General features: G+C 42.1%; 1 protein-coding gene across 1 annotated transcript in view; it reads right to left on the bottom strand.

Annotated features, from left to right (window-relative positions):
- PCSK5 (proprotein convertase subtilisin/kexin type 5) overlaps positions 1-22,136 on the bottom strand; it is a 409,642-nt gene that overhangs the window by 345,256 nt on the left and 42,250 nt on the right. The window lies entirely within an intron of this gene.

Raw genomic sequence — 22,136 nt, 5'->3', positions numbered from 1 at the left:
TTGTCAGTATAATTGAAGCATTTCTTGGGGAAAAGAGGACCAAGATACTGATTAACAGGTTAAATTACAACAAGCTCAAAATACAAGGCAAACAAGAGATCAAGGCCAAAATCAAGCTATCAAAGGTCTGAAACTCATCATAGGGTGAGACACATGCAGAAAGTTTGTAACTAAACAAGACAAAAGCAAATCATTTTAGAAACTCATTTTTTTCTCACGCCACTAACCATGCTTGCAAGAAGCATGTTGCTCTACAAGAAAAAATGTCAAGTTATCTGTGGTTAAAACCACAGTTGAACTTCATAGTTGTGGTTTCACTGACAACTGATCTTTGTAAAATACTAGGACAATCAACAAATAAAAACTAATGTTCTGGAAAGGGGCAATAGCTATTATTCTGTGGTGATTTACATACCACATGTTTTCCTTCCCTGCTCCCTCTTAAGCCTCACTTCCCAAGAAAGTATTCCTACTTTTCCATCTATAACTTTTAAATGCCCTGTCCTGTGGATGCTAAGGAAGCTGAAGAGGGGCTTTCTTGTTATGAATCATGTTTTAGCAAAATCACTTAAGCATGGCCTAACATGCTTTAAAGAAAATATGCTGATGTTTCTTAAAAGAGAGATTATAAATGGAACAGAAAAGACCCCTATTGTCCATGAGAATCAATTTTAAAAATTGAACAGATGTTTCATAGAGGCAGGAAAGAGAAATTTTTTAATTTACAGAAGCCTTCATAGTGTTTCAGTCTCTTTGACATAGACTACAGTCCCATTCGCTAGCCACATTCCATGAATTCTCCTTTAGCTGTATATACATTTAGATGGTAATGTTAATTTTTTTTTAAACCTGGATATTCAAGATACTAAGGAACAGGATAATAGCAATCTTAGGAGGTAAAATTGAAATGTCAGGGACCTGATCCTCATCCTATCTTTCAACATGTAAATTATCCCCGAGGTTTTAGACTACCATGTCATTTACAGTCCTCAGTGAGAGGAGTTCCACAGAATTTTTCCAAACAAATCCGGGAATGGTAAATGCTCTTCTTTTCTCTAAGCTACCATCAATTCCAAAGTGCAGAAGGACCCATATGCACAAATCAAAGTAGCCACATCTGTCTGCAAAAGCACACAAAGCTAATAAAGAGACTTTTCAGGATTCTGGAGTTCTAAATTTTCATGATGTAGCTTATACTAGTGTTTGTGGATATTTTGAAATACGCCAACTGTATTGATATTTGTTTGAATAATTGTTTCTATGGTTACAATGAAGCTGTGGGCTCTCTTTTTCTCACACAGACACTGAGAGTACCAAAAAGAACTTAATTTCTAGGGACATGAGTGGACTGAAAGCTTAACACACATTATCATTTAGACAGTTCTGAGAGTGCTTGGTTACAGAGTTTAGCTCTTCATAGGTGACAAGGCAGCCTGCCAGCTGGACTTTCCTAGAAGCTGCCCTGTCAGATCACAGGGTTATAATACCAAAGAATAGGTCAGTACTTATTTGGTGCCATACCATGTATTTTGGCCTGTGCTTTATTGGTGTATAGACATACATAACCTACAACTGTTATTATTTTTGAAAATATTTTACTCTTGGTTTGGAAGTGTTCTTCAAGTGGAGCAATGTCATTTATATTTTAAAATAAGTTTCCACACTTCCTACCCCGTAGCTCTTGAAGGAAAAAAATCTCAGGAATAAAGGACTGTACAGCCGTCCATTTATTTCCTGGAGGAGGCTCTATTCACATAATAGGCTGCATTTTTTAACATTTCCATACTGTCCCACTGAACTGTGAGGTGAAGGGAAACTGTGTACTTGAGCTCCAAAAATTTCATTTCTTGAATGTCTCCAAACCAAAGTTAAGCCAAAATGGAAACCACACTACTTCAGAAATCATCATTTGTAGGCTCCACTAATCTCAGCAGTCACCAGGAGTGTGGTTTAAAAACGAGAACTATTTTGGGACTATCACAGATCCCTATCCTTCTAATAGACTCTAAAAACCTATACAATACTCAGGGCATATCTGATGATGTTCTCCAAACCTCTACCCCTGCCATCCTTCCAAAGAATTGTTTCAAGAATCATGAATCAGTAACTTGGTAAAGGGACTGCCTGTCCCTTTAAGATCAGCCTCTATTCTTCCCAGCGCCAAGGTGGGGGAACACACAACTCATGGAAATACTGAGAATTTGGATTTCTCCCAAATTTAGCCACTACTGGAGACAAAAGTCTGGTCGTAAAGGAACAGGCAACCTGAGGTTTCTCAGCAACTTTACATTTGGTGTGAAGCTAACCAAGTAGATTTTGCACTGTGGTATTACATTAATGCTCCCCTCATACATCATGAAATGAATTACTGGAGAGAAAACTAAAATTAGAAAACAAATAACATAATTATGTCTCACATAATTCCAGTTGTGGTGTTTGCCTACTCTACCAACCTAAGAAATCATTGGTAGCCACCCAAATTGACCACTCCACTCAAAGTACATGCTCTTATTCAGGATAAGTTTAGGATCCTAGGAGGGTTTTGGGAAAAAGATGAAGAGTGGAAGGTAATGGGAAAAAAGCTTGACACACTGCACCAGGAGTTTCCCCCTCTTAAATTACACAAATTACAGATGCAATATCCCAGGAGACAGGAATGCCAAGAAATCCCATCCTTGACACAATTTCCCATTCATGCAGTTTTCTCAGAGAAGCTTAAAAAAGACTTCGGGGTAATTTTCACACTTGAATCTGGTTATATTGGAGACAATCACTCTTATTTTGTACGCATATCAATATGGTGGAACAAAGGAAAATCAGATGTCCAAATTATGTGGGATCAAGACTAGTTCAGGCAACTGAAAATCCCTAACTAAATAAAATTGGGATTGCTATCTCGGGTAGGTTTAGGCCTAACTGCGTTGACTTTTCCTGAACTGATCTTGATTACCCGAACTAGGTCCAATCACGGATAACCAACATTCCTCCCATTCTTTTATCACTTTGTGGAAATTAATATTGTTATCTTTCTCAGGTTTTGTCACAAAACCACAAATGAATTCTCCTGCCATTTTTTTTAATGGCTTTCTAATTTCCCTATTGGCCTAAAGATATTTTCTGGAAAACATTGTGTTGGAAGAAAGAGACACAGTACTTCATCTTGGGAGTGCAATTTTACCTTGGCAAACAAGGGCATAATAATAAACAAAAGCATGACTGACATCTAAGTATCACATAACATGTCTGAAGTATGTACATGTTCAGAGAGCCAAGCCAGTGCCTCTTTGCAGAAACAGTAGCTATAAATGGGCATTTACCCTCTATTGGGGCCATCTATTATGTAGTGCAAGGGGTAAGCTGGAGACTGTGAAAAAGAGAAGGAAAATGGTATCATGTCCATAGGCCCTGCTCTTCCCATGCTTTCTCTCTGTCAAATGAAAAGTGTGAGAACTGAAAAGGATTTCAAAGCAGGGAGTAAGTAGGCATAGAAAATATGGCAAAGTATAGTGTTGTCAAACTGGAAGACAGAAGGCATGAGTTCTAGTCTGAACTCTGTCCTGTTACCTACGAAGTCCTCTGTATCTTAAAAATAAATGACAATAACTAGGGAAGGGGAAAATGTGCTAAACACTGTACTTTTATTTCACTGGATAAGTTTGCATAAAATCTTATGCAAATTCTTCCATGTACAAGAACAACAAACACTTCTCATTTCTGGGACTGGGTTATACTTAGCATCAAGAGAAGCAGTGTGGCCTAGTGGAAAGAGCAGGGGCCTGGGAGCCTGGGATCAGGGTTTTAATCCCATCTCTGCCACTTGCCTGCTATGTGACCTCAGGCAAGTCATTCACTTCCCACTCGCTTTTTATGTAACCTTAGGCAAGTCGCTTCACTTCTCTCTGCCTCAGTGTTATCTATAAAATAGGGCTTCAATATGCATTCTCATTCACCCTTAGACTGTGACCCCCTTATAGGAGAGGAACTGTCAGGCCTAATTGTCTTGTGTCCATCCCAGTGCTAAGTACAATGCTTGGCACAAAGTAAGCACTTAACAAATATCACAATTATTATTATTATTATCATTATTCAAGAGCACTCAATTTTTTTAATGGGATCTGTTAAGCACTTACTAGCCAGGCACTGTACTCAACACTGGGATAGATAGAAGCTAATCACAATGGGCACAGTCCATGTCCCACCTGGAGTTCACAGTCTTAGTCTCCATTTTACAGATGAGGTAACTGAGGTCCAGAGAAGTTAAGGACTTGCCCAAGGTCACACAGCAAACAAGTGGTGGAGCTGGGGTTAGAACCCAGCTCCTCTGATTCCTGGGCCCCTTTTTTTTATCCAGTAGGCTACACAGCTTCCCCAGTTCAGCAATAACATGCTTTCACTCTATGTTTAGGCTAGAGCATCATTAGGGAATCATGGAATGTTGGTCCAATAACCCAAGCCTCCTTGAAAACACTGTGCCCTGTCATGTCAGTACAATAGCTCAGGTTTTCCTTAACGTGGGGGTTTGCAAAAATGATTCCCTGTACTTTAGGGGCACTAGATGTCTGGCATTTGGTATTATCTAATAACAATAATGATGATATGTATTAAGCATTGATTCAGTGCCAATCGCTGTGCTGAGTGCTTGGGGAGAAAATAAGATCACATACAATCTCTCTTCCAAATGGGGCTCATGGCCTAAGGAGAACGGGTATTTTATCCCCATTTTACAGATGAGGATACTGAGGCCCAGAGCAGGGATTGTCTCTCTTTGTTGCTGAATTGTACTTCCCAAGCGCTTAGTACAGTGCTCTGCACACAGTAAGCGCTCGATAAATACGAGTGAATGAATGTTTGAATGAATGAATGAATGAATGAATGAAGTTAAGTGACTTGCCCAAGGTCACACCACGAGCAAATGGCAGAGCCAGGACTAGAATCTGGGTCTCCTAACATCTCTTTCCACTAGGCTGCCAGGCTGCCTCCTGATCCACATTTACATTTTCTTGGTGTCAAAAAAGTATTGAGAGTAGCTAGGCTGTAAGCAGGGAACATATCTACCAAATCTGTTATACTGTACTCTCCTAAGAGTGCTCAGCACACAATAAGTGCTCAAAATACACGATTGATGGACCGACTGGCTGAATGACTGGAACTGAGTAGCATTTATCTTGGATCTTGAGTTCTTATCTCGAAACCAGCTAAATATCATTTTGGATGTTTCCTAGATGTAGACACATTAATGGTCAGCCTTCTATCAATGCATATCATTAATGGTATTATTCTAACAGCATTTGACATTGGCTTTGTTTTGGTTGTTTTTTGTATTTTTCTTAAAATCAACTGCTGTGCAGATTTCCCTTTCTCTTTAAGGAGAGTCTATTTTTCCCTACTTTGGCCATCTCAATTTCTCTCTTAATAGCAGCAACAGCCATCTCTACATAAAAATGGATGAAGACAGTAGGACAAAGTAGCTGTTGACACAGGTCAAGAGCTTGGGAATTATTACAGATACCAGCAGCCATTTCATAAACTGCAGGGGTCTAAAGTTGGATAAAAGTCAATGAATCCAGCAGCGCTAAGTGATGCATTCTCACTGACTGACAAAGTGCTTCTCCAACATTTTAAGGGTCAATGACTAGTCCACAATCAAAGCAGTGGACATAATTACGCTGCACGCAGGCAGAAAAGCATGATTAAGAAAGCCAGATGTCAGGGAAAACCAAAGAGGGAAAGGAAAATGGAAAGAGGGGTCACAGAAAGGGTTTTGAAATCACCACTTGTGGCTGAGTGAACAAGCCTTATACCAGCGGGGCTCCTGGCCCTAAAGTGATACAGAAAATCGTCTTAGAAATTCAGTTGTGCACACTTCTGAAATTTCATCACATATTTCAAGACAACTTAGCTATTACTTTACTTGACTTTACATTTTTTTCCTGTCCCAGATTAAGGGGCAGGATGAATGTAAATATTTTTTTCCCTCTCCTGGTTCAACTATTGTTTTGTGCTTTACCAAATGATTTTCTTTCCAATGAGGACAAGCATACATGGAGAGAAAGATTTTTATTCTGGGAGTTCCAAAATACTAGAAAAAGATTTCCAGATGAAGTTCAATCCCCTGACCCCCCCGGTTTTCAGCTTGTTTCATGGGATTTTTTGCACCTTTTGTGACAGGCAACGATATTAGTAAAACCCTTCTAGATTACCCAATTTGCATTTGTGAATAATGGACTAAATGACTATAGAGCTGCACTGTTTTCTTTAGATCGGAGAAATTGCTCATTTAAACTGAAATTAATGCAGAAAGAGGAGAAATGCTCACAAGAAGAAGGATATAGGCATGGCATTCTTCTCCGAGCTGTGAAGGCTGATTAGGTATTTAATAGCAGGTGAGAGGGGCAGCAAGGGAAACCCCTGAGGTAGAAAAGTTAATCTATCCTAAACTTTTCAGGACCCAACGTTTTACATTATAAGTGTTTATTAATGAAAATCAAGGCTCTGTTACACATATAGAAAAGAAATGTTCTTTCCCCTTTTGCCTAATTCAATCGGAATAGTTTTAACTAGAAGCAGGAATTTCCCAATGCAATCAAGGCCTTTCAGTTTAATGAGTTGTTTGCAGCTCTAAAAAGCAACAGCTTTGAGTTTTAAACTTTAATAAATAGTCATTACTACAGCAGTTTTAAATCACAAAGTCCCAAATGTGGAAAAGCAATGTTGCTGTGCAATATCAGAATTGAGCCCTAAATTTGTTTCTCCTTGTTTTTTTCTTCTCTTTGTCTATCCCATTCATCCCAAAAGACACTATGGATTGGGTTTTTACACCATTCACCACAGCTAGAAAATAAATCTCTTCTTTGGTGATCATTCCACTGCTCTGACACTTGTTATTTCTGTCCCATGTCACCAAGAACACAAGGGAGCAGATGAAACATTAGCAGCTATAATCAGAAGAGGAAAGGAGAGAAATAGGGTCACCTTTTGTTTCAAATCATAAACAGTGATAAGAGGAGCTTTTTGAAATCAGCTTCCCTTTGGCAAGGGAAAACTGGAAATATGCAACCTTTCTAATGTCCAGTGTGCCGTGGTTTACATTCCCTTGAATTCCACTTGGATTTTCAGCTGAAGAAAAGCAAAATTTCTCTGGAATGCCTGGTGGTTTCCTGGAAAACCTGGGAAGTGGGATGACTGTGCCTAACTTAAGGCAGGTTCCTAGCTGTTGCCACAGCTCACCTCCTCTAGGAGGCCTTCCCAGACTGATCCCCCCTTTCCCTCTGCTCCTCCTCCCCTCCCCTTCCTCCCTCTCCTGCCCTCTACTCTTCCCCCTTCCCCTCCCTTCAGCACTGTGCTTATTTGTATATATTATTTATTACCCTATTTATTTTGTTAATGAGCTGTATATCTCCATGATTCTATTTATCTTGATGATGTTGTCTTGCTTTGTTCTGTTTTGCTTTGCTGTCTGTCTCCCCCATTTAGATTGTGAGCCCATCATTACTGGGCAGGGATTGTCTCTATCTGTTGCCGAACTGTACATTCCAAGCATTTAGTACAGTTGTCTGCACATAGTAAGCGATCAATAAATACTATTGAATGAATGAATGAATGAATGAAAACCCCCAAGAAATTTGGGAAATATGCTTTCCCCACTTTGCCCAACTGTGCTAATGACATCGGTTCCTTTGGCTGGCCTCTGACCTGGGGCCCAGTCTAGCTGCGCTCGTTCCCAAACTCTAACCTCCCAGTTGGCAGGGGAGTTTGTGGCTACCAAAACACGGTGATTGCTACAGCTCTTAAACACCATCATCGCCTTCTGAAATATTTAACCCGCAAACTACTTGGAGGTGGGAGAGGTGGGAGGGAAGCCTGTGTGCAGGGGCTACAGGAAAAGTGAAACATCCTTGGGTGAATGGGGATACAGATGGAGTTTACTTTCCTAAATCCCATTGCTTGAGGCAAACCAAATGTTTTCTCAATTGCAGGGCTATTCCCACAGCTCAGAAACCGCTGACATGGTTTCCAGCAAGGTGATACCTCGCTGCTTCTGCAGGTCAGAGCACATAAAATGTTGGAGGTGCACTCGATGAATGAATGTGCTGGTGAGGACTTTCTAAAACCCCGTGTGAAAAAGAAGACAGTGCCGTGCCTCCCAGCTTCCTGGCAGGTCCTGTTTCAACCTAGGAATAATAATTTTGGTATTTGTTAAGTGCTTACTATGTGTCAGGCACTGTACTAAGCGTTGCGGTGGATACATGCCAATCGGGTTGGACACAGTCCCTGTCCCAAGCAGGGCTCACGGTCTCAATCTCCATTTTACAGATGAGATAACTGAGGCCCAGAGAAGTAAAGTGACTTGCCCAAGGTCACACAGCAGTCAAGTGGCAGAGCCGGGATTAGAACCCATGATGTCTGACTCCCAGGATTCACTACACCTAGAAGAAGGCTAAGAACAATTATATTGCTGGGGCTTACTTTCTCTGAAATCTCAACTAATACTCTTTTCTAAAATAAATTAGAAAAGATAAGGCTCGGGGACTGGGAGAAAGAGTCATCATTTTCATCACTGTCATTTTATCTGACATATTTTCTGTCTGACTGGCCAAAAGCATCCATAAAAGCATCCTTTTGGGAAGGAGTGTATTTAGAATTGGCATACCTTGAATGAGCTCTGTTGATATTTCTAGAAATGTGAGGTGTCACACTGCTCAGTGGACATGGACAACCATCTCCTCTCCAACCCAGGAAAGGATCGCAAATCCCTCAAGAGTCTTCACTTCTATCACATGGTCACTGACATGTAGTACAGGGCTCTCCACGGAGAAGGTGCACAGGGTTTGGGTGATGATTGATTACTTTCTGGCCACTCCCCATTCTCCCTAGTGGAAGTTGGACTTCTCCTTGCCAAACGAGTGCCTACCACACTGTCTTGACACCCGAAGCAAGGATTTTCACGATTCTAAGGCTTGCTCTTTAGATTTCTGAGATATCCTGGAACTGGAGAAATAGAGACAGGCAGTATGCAGAGGCTGGAGGAAGCAAGGAGGGAGAAACCTCCAGTATGTACTTAGTACCTTCTGATCCCAGTTGAGGATGACATTCTGCTGAGGGTTAGGGTTATATCTGCAGCCTCTCTGCTTTTTTACATCTCTCTCTCTCTCTCAATCTATCTATAGATATACACATCTCAATCTATTAAACAATCAATCGTATTTATTGAGCACTTACTATGTGCAGAGCACTGTACTAAGCACTTGGGAGAGTACAACGGAATTAGCAGACATGTTGCCAGCCCAAAATGAGTTTACAGTCCAGAGGGAAAGACAGGCATTAATATGAATGAATAATTTATAATATATCATTTAAAGATATGTATATAAGTACTGTGGGATTTGGGAGTGGGGTGAATTTCAAATGTTCAAAGGTCACAAATTGAAATGCATAGACGATGCAGAAGCGAGTGCGAGTCAGGAAAAAGAGGGCTTAATCATATATATATTTATACACACACACATATACTGTATATATCTGTATTTATATATAATATACATATATATGTACACACACACACACACACACACAGAGATATAGAGATGCTGCTGGGTATATATATAAAACCAGCGGCATCCCTAAATGAAATGGAGATAATGGGAAGTGGCATGGCCTAGAGGAAGGAGCATGGGCTGGGAGTCAGAGGACCAGGATTCCAAACCTGGCTCTTCCACTTGGCTGTTGTATGACCTTGGGCAAGTCGCTTAACTTCTGTGGGCCTCAGTTTCCTCATCTGTAAAATGGGAATAAGATAGCAGTTCTCCTTCCTACTTAGACTGTGAGCCTCACATGGGATAGGGACTTGTGCCCGACCTGATCATCTTGTATCTACCCCAACACTTAGTACAGTGCTTGGCACACAATAAGCTCTTGACAAATACCAATGTCAATAATGATCACTATTACACAGATTAATTATGCTCTCCTATAGTGTTCCTAGAGATAGCCATTTTCAAGAGAATTAAACTGGAAGCGTTACTGCTGGAATCTCTATAAAAGTTAATCTGTACCTACCCAGTAGGTTTTGGGGTTGATTAATTGCCCAAATGAGTCTCCAAGGTGAACCTGTCCAAAATCAAAGAGAGAAATGGGTCGGTGGAAAGCTGTTATTTGCTTGCCTCCTTCTGAGATCGGAGATCCACTGCAGACCAGACTTCTCTTCTCTCTTAGAGCAATGTGTAAGTGGTTTTCTACCTTAATGGGTGCCTAGAAGGATTACCAGAGTGTGGATCATTAAAATGTGGTTCAAATACTCCTGATTAATTGATTAGAGGTAAATCAGTCTCTAGGTAACTTTTGATCCAACAATTTGGTACTCGATTTCAGGACAGGAGCGATGTTACATAAACCAATCCTGCTGAAAGTGTGCTTTTAGGCGCTCCTAAAAAGTTAGGTTGTAAGATAGGATGCTAACATAATGGGCTGCAAATTGAGAACGAATGGAAAGGATTGACCAATCGCTGGCAACACACATCACATTTCATAACACACAACGCTTTGACCGGTCTCTTTCTCAAATCACAGATTACCAGCCTTGGACGTGATGATTTAGTAAATCCCTGTCTACTATTAATACTGTCACTCACTCCAGATGGTCCAGTTATCTGTGCATATCACAACTGTTAGCAGGTTGCCTGCTTCTAAATATGTGGTTCAGCCTGTCACAATGAATTACCAAGAGCACCCATCCAAATCATTGCTGCACATTTTCAGTGTTAGGCAACATACTGGAGTACATAACACCATGCTGAGTCAGGTTGGTTTCTTTCAAAGAAAGAATGCTGGTTAAGACTTGACATATTTTGAGTTTGAATACCCTGTCTTCATAATAATAATAATAATAATGTTGGTATTTGTTAAGTGCTTACTATGTGCAGAGCACTGTTCTAAGCGCTGGGGTAGACACAGGGAATCAGGTTGTCCCACGTGGGGCTCACAGTCTTAATCCTCATTTTACAGATGAGGTAACTGAGGCACAGAGAAGTTAAGTGACTTGCCCACAGTCACAGAGCTGACAAGTGGCAGAGCTGGGATTAGAACTCATGACCCTGACTCCAAAGCCCGTGCTCTTTCCACTGAGCCACGCTGCTTCTCTAATGTCAGACAGTCAGTCATACTTTTTGAGCGCTTACTGTGTGCAGAGTGCTGTACTAAGAGCCAGGAAGAGTACAATACAACAATAAACAGACACATTCCCTGCCCACAACCAGCTTACAGTCTAGAGGGGGGAAAAAGACACTAATCTAAATAAATACATTACAGATATAGACAGGTCTGATGTCAGCATCAGACATAGAGAAGCAGCGTGGCTCAGTGGAAAGAGCATGGGCTTTGGAGTCAGAGGTCATGGGTTCAAATCCCAGCTCGGCCACTTGTCAGCTGTGTGACTTTGGGCGAGTCACTTAACTTCTCGGTGCCTCAGTTACCTCATCTGTAAAATGGGGATGAAGACTGTGAGCCCCACGTGGGACAACCTGATTCCCCTGTGTCTACCCCAGTGCTTAGAACAGTGCTCAGCACATAGTAAGCACTTAACAAATACCAACATTATTATTATTACGTAGGCATATCCCCAGTGGCTGTGGCAGTGATTTCTCTAATCTTTTGGAAGAGTTTCTCTGTCACACTGGTCCTTGTCAATATTCAGACTGCCCTGCGTTGCCTCATCCTGAAATGGACTCTTCGCCCATGTATTTCCTAGCTGATTTTCTGGCTTTTAGCCCAGCAGGATTAGCTTCTCCCTAACTGTCATCCCTCCACTTGTTCCCAAGCCAGGAACTCTCTCTGAGAATTCCCACCGCTAGATCAGTTGAAACACTCCTGTTGGAGCCTCCAGAAGGCCAAGGATCCTGCTCAAGCCAGCTGAGCAATAGAACTACAATTATTGCCAATGCAAATGATGTTCTCCCTATTCCCTTTCAATAAGAACGCTCCATCGACATTTCAAAGTCATACGCTGCCCTCTTATCTTCTGCAATGCAACCCTGGGGAGTGATAAACAGCCCACATACCTTTGTGGCATATAAAAGGAAACAAATAGTTTGCATTGCCCTTAATACTAGAAAACTCAATTTGGAGGAAATGGGTACATAGGCAAGTATGTAAGTAATACAGTAAATATATAAGTGCGACAGTTGGTTGTGAATTGGTTGCCGAACATTCCCCATTTTTCCCTGGCACTGATTTCTTGATGGATTGATTTCTTCTAACATTTTCTCTTTTCCCTTTTTCTTTCTTTTAATTCATTTTCCCATTTATCATCAGCATTCCAAAGTTCCTCCCTGATCTACTGTGCTCACTGGTGGCATTTATTTTGTGCTTATTATGTGTCGAGCGTGGAACTAAGCACTGGGATAGATACAAGATAATCAGATATATCGGGCCTGTTTCACCCAAATCTTGAGGTGGCAGGTCTGGACCAAGATCATCGTTGTTGTCGTTGTCATCATCATCATCATGAGTATTTATTGAGCTCCTACTGTGTACAGAGCACTGTACTGGGCAGAAGGAGAATATAACGAAGGCAGAAGGCATAGTCCCTATCCTACAAAAACTTACACTCTAGTGAGGCAGAGATCCAGTTCAGCTTTGGACCATCCCCAGCCTAGAACATCCCCAGCAACCTGGGTTGGTTCCAAGACCGATTTGGAAGTAAGCGCTTGGAAGAGTATGATATAACAGAGTTGGTAGACATGTTCCCTGCCCACAAGGGAGCTTACAGCTAGAGGAGGAGACAGACATTAAAATAAATTCTGGATATATACGTAAAGGTTATAGTGCTGAGTGAGAGTGGGGTGAATAAAGGGTACAAATCCAAGTGCAAGGGTGACGCAGAAGAGAGAGGAAGTAAGGGAAGTGAGGGCTTAATCGGGGAAGGCTTCTTGGAGGAGATGTGCTTTTCATAAGGCTTTGAAGGTGGGAAGAATGATCGTCTGTCAATTTGAAAGGGGAGGGAGTTCCAGGCCAGAGGCAGGAGGTGAGCAAGGGGTCCGCGGTGAGACAGACGAGATGGAGATACAGTGAATAGGATGGTATTAAGGGAGTGAACGTGCTAGCTTGGAGTAGGAAACCAGCGAGGTAAGATAGAAGGGGGTGAGGTGATTGAGTGTTTTAAAGCCCATGGTAAGGAGTCTCTGTTAAATGCAGCGATGGATGGGCAACCACTGGATGTTCTTGAGGAGTGGGGAGACACAAACAAAAGTTTCTGTAGAAAAATGATCCGGGCAGCAAAGTGAAGCATGGACTGGCGTGGGGAGAGACAGAAGGCAGGGAGGTTAGAAAGGAGGCTGATGTAGTAGTCAAAGCGGGATAGGATAAGAGCTTGGATCGATGTAGCAACTTGGATGGAGAGGAGAGGGTGAATTTTAGAAATGCTGTGAAGGTAGAACATAAATCAATTAGTCAATAAAAGCTCTTAATGGACAGACCATGCTGGGCTGGAACTGGACTGACCATTGGGGGTGGGGTGATAGATACACATCTTTGAATTACATATTCTAAATTACTTATTCATTCATATTAATGTTATGTCTTCCCCTCTAGACAGTTGGCTCATCTGTAGAATGGGGATTGGGACTGTGAGCCCCATGGAGGGTGGAGACTGGGTCCAACCTGATTTGCTTGTTCCCACGCCAGTGCTTAGTAGATTGCCTGGCACATAGTAAGTGCCTGTCCAACCGGATTTGCTTGTATCCATCCCAGTTCTGAATACGGTACCTCACACACAGTAAGCACTTAACAGATAACATAATTATTATTTAAATCCTACTCTCTTCTACTTAGACCATGACATGTAGGATAAGGGAATGTGCTAAACTGAGTTATCTTGTTATCTACTCCAGCTCTTCATTTAATCGCATTTATTGAGCCTTACTGTGTGCATAGCATCATACTAAATGCTTGGGAGAGTACAACACAACAATAAACAAATACATTCCCTGCCCACAGCGAGTTTACAGTCTAGAGGATAATAATAATAATAATGACGGAATTTGTTAAGTGCTTACTATGTGTCGAGCACTGTTCTAGGCACAGACACAAGCTAAGCAGGTTGGACACAGTCCCTGTCCCTCGTGGGGCTCACAGTCTCGATCCTCATTTTGCAGATGAGGTGAAATTACTTGCCCAAGGTCACGCCACTCTTAATACAGCAAGTGCTCGGTGAACAATAAGCTATTAACAAGTACCATAATTATTATTAATAGTAATAGCAACCTTAGGATGCTTTCACACCAGAGGTGAAATATCCTTGGAAACCAATTGATCTTCCTAACACATGCCTTAATCTGAAATAAATTATACTGCTTTTGAAGGCCAGGCCATATCTTGCACTGCTTGAATCAAAGTATGAGGCCCTGTGGATAATGTTATGGTTTCAATAAAATGTAATATGAAGAAATCCATTAACTACTACTAATAAGCTAAGTCATTTTGCTTCACAAGCTTCACTGTGACCTCTGGCGTGTTGTGATAGATAACTCAAATTAACCCAACCACTTTTGGGCATTAGCTTTTAGGTTAGATCTGCAATCAATGCAGAGAAAACACCTCTGGGTTTTGTGTTGTTTTTGTTTGGGTTAGTGTAAAGTTGTGTACACTGGTCATAATGACTGTGGATATTTGTCAATATCAATGCTGCACTTTTTTTTTGAGTTAGTGTAAAGGTGCATACACTAATCATAACTCAATATCAACACTGCATTTTGTTGTTTTTGTTTGGGTCAGTGTAAAGTTGTGTACATTAGTCATAATGACTGTTGACGTTTGTCAATATCAATACTGCATTAGCTGCCAGACTACATTGCACTTGGGGAGAAATTCTTTGGGTCAGGTTTACACCCCTTCCAACCCATATGTCGAGAGGTGTTGAACCTTGCCAACTCCCCATCAATTGGCCACATCAGGTCACCAGCCTGGGTCGCTCACTGAGTGACTGAGAACCAGTTCCAGACAATGGTGTCCCTCCTTTCATTGGAATTTGGGAAGAAGAAGTTTTTTGGAGCCAACTCAGCTCTCCCCAGGTGTCCTCAAAACAGAGGAGGTGTCCTCAAAAAGGTGGTATGCTATTTCAGCAGGTCATCATGCTCCCGTTGAAAGGTGGTGGAATTTGCATAACCATGTTGGAAGGCTGTTTTTGGCAATCAAATAAAGCTCCCATCAACGAGAGTCTTGGTCCTTTAAAAGCAAGAAGATGCTTATTGCAGCAGACATCAGGAGTTTAGGTCAGGTCTGAGGTTCCACAGTACTACCTACATAAATCCCAAGAACTGAACATAGTGAGCTTCATAGATGGGAGGACTAAGTCTCTTCGTGAGGTTCCAATTTTCATTAGGTGGATGATTTGGATGTTATTTTGACTGGAAGGACTCTTGAACTTGGGCTCATTCAAAACTTTTATTGAACTACACTATTAGATGAAGAGAAAACCGTGGATTTGGTGCCAAGGAATGACCTCTTTGGTCAAGAGCAAATCTGCTGTGACTATAATAATAATAATAATGACGTTACTTGTTACTTGTTAAGCACTTACTATGTGCCAAGCGCTGTTCTAAGCGCTGGGGTAGATACAAGGTAATCATGTTCTTCCCCTGGATTCTATTTATTGCCATTGTTCTTGACTGTCTGTCTCCCTCGATTAGACCGTAAGCCCGTCAAAGGGCAGGGACTGTCTCTATCTGTTACCGATTTGTACATTCCAAGTGCTTAGTACAGTGCTCTGCACATAGTAAGCGCTCAATAAATAATATTGAATGAATGAATGAATGAATATGTGGGGCTCACAGTCTTAATCCCCATTTTACAGATGAAGTAACTGAGGCACAGAGAAGTTAAGCAACTTGCCCAAAGTCACACAGCTGACAAATGGCAGAGCCAGGATTAGAACCCATGACCTCTGACTCCCAAGCCCGGGCTCTTTCCAATAAGCCACACTGCTTCTCTAAGCTATGCGAATTGTACATTCCAAGTGCTTAGTACAGTGCTCTGCACATAGTAAACTCTCAATAAATACTATTGAATGAATGTTATCTAGGTCACACTTCTTAATGATTAAGTTCATAAGCAAAGTTTTAACCAGGCAGGACCTTCTGGCTGCACTTGTCTGTATCGAGTTTAATTGTTAGTCAAATCAGTTGATGGTATTTTAGTGCTTACTGTTCTGCTAAGCACAACCATGTGCCAAAGCCTTGACGCCGGCTGTGGCTGCAGCAGGTCAGCAGATGTCAATCGTGGAGGTATAGCAAGAACAAGGAGGTCGTGGTTAGTAACATCAGTACATTGGGGTGAAGTGACCAAATGGATAAATGAATATGTGTATTCGTTAATGCTGAAGGTGGATGGCAAGAGCATGGTTTCAAGAGTCAGAGGATGTGGGTTCTAATCCCGGCTCTGCTACTTGTCCGCTGTGTGACCTTAGGCAAGTCACTTAACTTCTGTGCCTCAGCGACCTGATCTGTAAAATGGGAATTGAGACTGTGAGCCCTGTGTGGGACAGGGACCGTATCCAACCTGATTACCTTGTACCTACCCCAGCGCTTAGAACAGTGCTTGGTGCATAGTAAGCACTTAACAAAGACAACTATTATTATTATTACTATTATTATTAGACTGTAAGCTTATTAAGGACAGGGTCTGTGGCTGCTAGTACAGTTGTAATGTGCTGTCCCAAGAGCTTAATATAGTGCTCTGCACACAGTAAGCACCCAATAAGTACTACTGATTGATTCAGAAAAGGCAATCTTTGCTAGGACTCCAGTCCCATTTCACGCGGCATTCAGGCCCACAAATTACATGACCATCCTGACCCATCCTGCTAAAAGGCTGGGGCTGTGCAGTGCATTTTTTTTTCCAACACCCAATGCATGCTACACTAATTAAGGAAGCAAGCCAAATAAAACCCTCAAACTCATCTCCATTTTTTGCCCCACAATTAATGCTAATATATTTACTGATGCATTTCAAAAGGACACTGTAATTACAAAATGAAAAAAAATTAATGAGTTTTTTTAGTGTGTGGGGGGGGACAGCCTAAAAACCTCGAGGCTGCCGTTAACGACTGGGCTAATTATGATGAGGCTGGGCTGTCAGAGTGGGCAGACAAACTTGTAAATCCCCGAAAAGAGAACTCAACTTTTTTTACAATAAACTAGAAAGCTTTTCCACTTTTGTTAGAACACATTAAGATAAAGTCTACTGTTCATCTCAAAGCAGTAGTTTCTGATTCCGGATTTTGTATTTCCAATGCTCGTTCATTCAATCATATTTATTGAGCAACTGTACTAAACGCTCAGGAAGTACAGTTCAGAGACAAATAGAGACAATCCCTGCCCACAACGGGCTCACAGTCTAGAAGGTGGGAAGACAGACATCGATACAAATAAATAAATAAATCTTTGGATGTTACAATGCTAAAAAAAGAGGAACTAATTTGTTCTTAATGGGACGATACCATTTTACACAGCCTACAAACAGACGGAGACACTAAGGTATGAGTCCACCTGGACTGATCAAGGCCATTCACTTAAGTCATCATTAAGAGCCGTGTACAAAACCCGACATGCAAATGCTTCGACCTAAAATAAACGACACCAAAATACACTGCCCCCACCCTCTAGCGTTGCCTCAACTGAGCAGTGATGCAGGGAGAGCCCAGTACAGTGAAGCTTGTTTAATGATTACACAAAATAGATGGCATTTGTTAAGCACTTACTATGGGTCAAGCACTGTTCTAAGTAGATAGGAGCTAATCAGGTTGAACACAGTCTCTGCCCCACCATGTGAGCTCACAGTCTTCATCCCCATTTTCCGGATGAAGTAACTGAGACACAGAGAAGTGAAGTGACTTGCTCAAGGTCACAGAACAGACAAGTGGCAGAGCTGGGATTAGAGCCCAGGTCCTTCAGAATCCCAGGCCTGTGCTCTATCCACTAGGCCACGCTGCTTCCCTACAACTGATTAATTGATTGGTAACTGAATCAATCAGTGGTATTTATTGAGTGCTTACTACGTACAGAGCAGTCAATCGATTGTATTTATTGAGCTCTTACTATGTCCAGAGCACTATACTTGGAGCTTGGAAGAGTACAATACGATGGAATTAGCAGACATGTCCCCCGTCCATAACGAGTTAAGTCTAGAGGGTTAGTATTCTTTTTTTTCCAGGCATGCTCTTTAAAAGTGGTTCAGGCAGCACACCCAGCCCATGCAGAAGGAAGGGCGGAGTTGAATAATACTGTAGGTATTGCTAAGACCTTAATATGTGCCAAGCACTGTGCTAAGCGCTGGGGTAATCAATCACTAAGTTAATGTATCGATCGAGCTTTACTATGTGCAGAGCACTGTACTGAGCGCTTGGGAGACTACAATATAAAAGATTTGGCAGACACGTTCCTTGCCCATAGTGAGCTTCAGTCTAGAGGGGGAGACGGGCACCAGTATAATTCAATAGTTTAGAATATATAGTTTAAAGATATGTTTGTTAAGTGCTGAGTGTTGAGGGTGGGGTGAATTTCAAAAATAATAATAATAATGTTGGTATTTGTTAAGCGCTTACTACGTACAGAGCACTGTTCTAAGCGCTGGGGGAGATACAGGGTAATTAGGTTGTCCCACGTGAGGCTCACAGTCTTAATCCCCATTTTACAAATGAGGTCACTGAGGCACAGAGAAGTGAAATGACTTGCCCACAGTCACACAGCTGACAAGTGGCAGAGCTGGGATTCAAATGCCCAAAGGTCACAGATCCTAGTGGATAGATGACGCAGAAGGCACAGGGAGCCGGGAAAAGAGGGATTAGGAGAAGCAGCATGGCTCAGTGGAAACAGCATGGGCCTGGAAGTCAGTCGGGGGTTCTAATCCCGGCTCTGCCACTTGTCAGATGTGTGACTTTAGGCAAGTCGCTTAACTTCTCTGTGCTCAGTTACCTCATCTGGAAAATGGGGATTAAGACTGTGAGCCCCAAGGGGTCAACCTGATCACCTTGTATCTTCCCCAGAGTTTAGAGCAGTGCTTGGCACATAGTAGGTGCTTAACAAATACCATTTTCATTATTATTATTATTATTGTTATTATTATTATTATTATTATTATTAATCAAGGAAGGCCTCTTGGAAGACACGTGACCTTAGATACAAGTAATCACGTCGGATAGAATCCCTTTCCCACACGGGGCTCACAGTCCAAGAAGAAAAGACACTATGTATTGAATCCTCATTTTATAGATCCCGCTTGTCAGCAGTGTGACTTTAGGCAAGTCACTTAACTTCTCTGTGCCTCAGTTCCCTCAACTGTAAAATGGAGATTAAGACTGTGAGCCCCATAGGACAACCTTATCACCTTGTATCCTCCCCAGCGCTTAGAACAGTGCTTTGCACATAGTAAGCGCTTAACAAATGCCATCATTATTATTATTATAGATGAGGAAACAGGTACAGAGACGTTTAGTGACTTGCCCAAAGTAACTGAGTGTGAATACATTTCTTAGAGGGTTTAAGGGTGGCATGACTGATTAGGCAGTCAGGAAGAAAGGTGTGAACAATGGGTTAATCTCTCACCTCCTCACTTCTTTATGTCCCCCCCACACCCCAATTTCCACTTGGGCACTTCCAACTAAGCACTTGGGTACTCACACTCCCCCACAGCACTTTCCTATAAATCTTTATCTGGTATTGTTTCCTCCTAGCTATAATTCATTTTAGTGTAATTCATTTTATTTATCAGTGCATTCATTTATTATAATTTATTTCCCCTTTAGACTGTAAGATCCTTGGGGACTGGTATCATATATAATCATTTTGTTGCACTCTCTCAGGCACTTGGTGCAGTGATCTGAACAAATCAGGTGCTCAGTATCAATCAATTGTATTTATTGTGCACTTTCTGTATGCAGAGTGCTGTAATAATAACAATAATAATAATAATGTTGGTATTTGTTAAGTGCTTACTATGTGCAGAGCACTGTTCTAAGCGCTGGGGTAGATACAGGGTAATCAGGTTGTCCCACGTGAGGCTCACAGTTAATCCCCATTTTACAAATGAGGTAACTGAGGCACAGAGAAGTGAAGTGACTTGCCCACAGTCACACAGCTGACAAGTGGCAGAGCCGGGATTCGAACCCAAGCCCTCTAACTCCCAAGCCCGGGCTCTTTCCACTGAGCCACTAAACGCTTGGGAGAGTACAATATAACAGAGTTGGTAAACTCGTTCCCTGCCCAGAGTGAGCTTACACTCTAGAGGGGGAGACAGACATTAACATAAATAAATCTCAGATATATGCGTAAGTGCTGTGGGGCTGAGGGAGGGGTGAATGAAGGGACCAAATCCCAGTGCAAGGGTGGCACAGAAGGCAGTGGGAGAGGAGGAAATGAGGGCTCAGTCAGGGAAGGCCTCTTGGAGGAGGTGTGCCTTTATTAAGACTTTGAGGATGAGGAGAGTGATCGTCTGTTGGATATGAAGAGGGAGGGCGTTCCAGGCCAGAGGCAGGATGCGGGTGAGAAGTCGGCAGCGAGATAGACAAGATCAAAGTACAGCGAACAGGTTGGCATTAGAGGAGCGAAGTGAGCGGGCTGGGTTGTAGTAGGAGAGCAGTGAGGTAAGGAAGGAGGGGGCAAGGTGACTGAGTGCTTTAAAGTCGATGGTAAGTAGTTTTTGTTTGATGCAGAGGTTCTTGAGGAGTGGGGAAACACAAACAAAAGTTTTTGTCAAAAAATGATCCGGGAAGCAGAGTGAAGTATGGACTGGAGTGGGGAGAGACAAAAGGCAGGTAGGTCAGCAAGGAGGCTTGCGAGACGGTAACAGGAGAGCTCTAAGTGGAAAGAGCACAAGCTTGGGAGTCAGAGGACCTAAGCTCTAATGCTGGCTCTTCCACCTGCCTGCTATGTGACCTGGGGCAAATCACTTGTATTCTAAAAGTCATGCAGGAAATTAAGCCTTTTAAACCTCCAGGAGCAGTGTTTTGCTATTTAAAACACTCCCTTTCCTCCTTGGGTCACCTAGTGGAAAGAGCATAAGTCTGGGAGTCAAAGAACTTGGGTTCTAATCCCAGCTATGCCACGTTCCTGCTGTGTGACTTTGGGCAAATCATGTATCCTCTCTCTGTCTCAGTCCCTCATCTGCAAAATGGAGATTCAATCCCTGGTCTCCCTCCTACTTAGACTGTGAGCCCCAAGTGGGACTTGAATAAATTGTATCTGCTTGGCAAGTGGAAAGAGCACGGGCTTGGGAGTCAGAGGTCATGAGTTCGAATCCCGGCTCTGCCACTTGTCAGCTGTGTGACTGTGGGCAAGTCACTTAACTTCTCTGTGCCTCAGTTACTTCATCTGTAAAATGGGGATGAAGACTGTGAGCCCCACGTGGGACAACCTGATTACCCTGTATCTACCCCAGCACTTAGAAAAGTGCTCGGCACATAGTAAGTGCTTAACAAATACCAACATTATTATTAACAAATACCACAATTATTGTTAATAAATCCAAGAATCTTTTTCTGTGACACTAGTCAGTCCATCATATTTATTGAGTGCTTACTGTGTGCAGAGCACTGTACTAAGCACTTGGGAGAGTACAATATAACAGAAACATTCCCTGCCCAGGACAATCCCTGCTTTCCCTTGGGTGTAGGAGAGAGAGCGAGGGAGAGAGAGAGAGAGATGTTCTAAAGCTCACTAGGCCCTTTCTAGGCTTTCATCCCTAAAATTACAATGAACACTATGTATATATTCCAGAGGTTTGTAGGACTGAGCCAACACTATCAAGATTTGAAGGAATGGCAAAATTATTCAAGGGACATTTTGAGCAACATATCTAGAGTAAGCGGATCATTGTAACAGGTAAACTGCTCTAATTTTGAGAAGAAATAGTAATGGTTAACAATGTATTAACTATGTGTTGAGAAGCAGCATGGCCTAATAGCTAGAGCAGGCCTGGAAGTCAGAAGGTCCTGGGTCCTAATCCCGGCTCCACCACTTGTCTGCTGCGTGACCTTGGGCAAATGACTTCACTTCTCCATGCCTCGTTTACTTCATCTGTAAAATGGGGATTAAGTCCATGAGCCCTATGTGGGACAGGAACTCTGTCCAACCTGAATTTCTTATATCTAC

This window comes from Ornithorhynchus anatinus, chromosome X5, assembly GCF_004115215.2.
Source record: "Ornithorhynchus anatinus isolate Pmale09 chromosome X5, mOrnAna1.pri.v4, whole genome shotgun sequence".
Classification (NCBI taxonomy): domain Eukaryota; kingdom Metazoa; phylum Chordata; class Mammalia; order Monotremata; family Ornithorhynchidae; genus Ornithorhynchus; species Ornithorhynchus anatinus.
The sequence above is the reverse complement of the archived record's forward strand: the minus strand, read 5'-3'. Positions and strand labels throughout refer to the sequence as shown.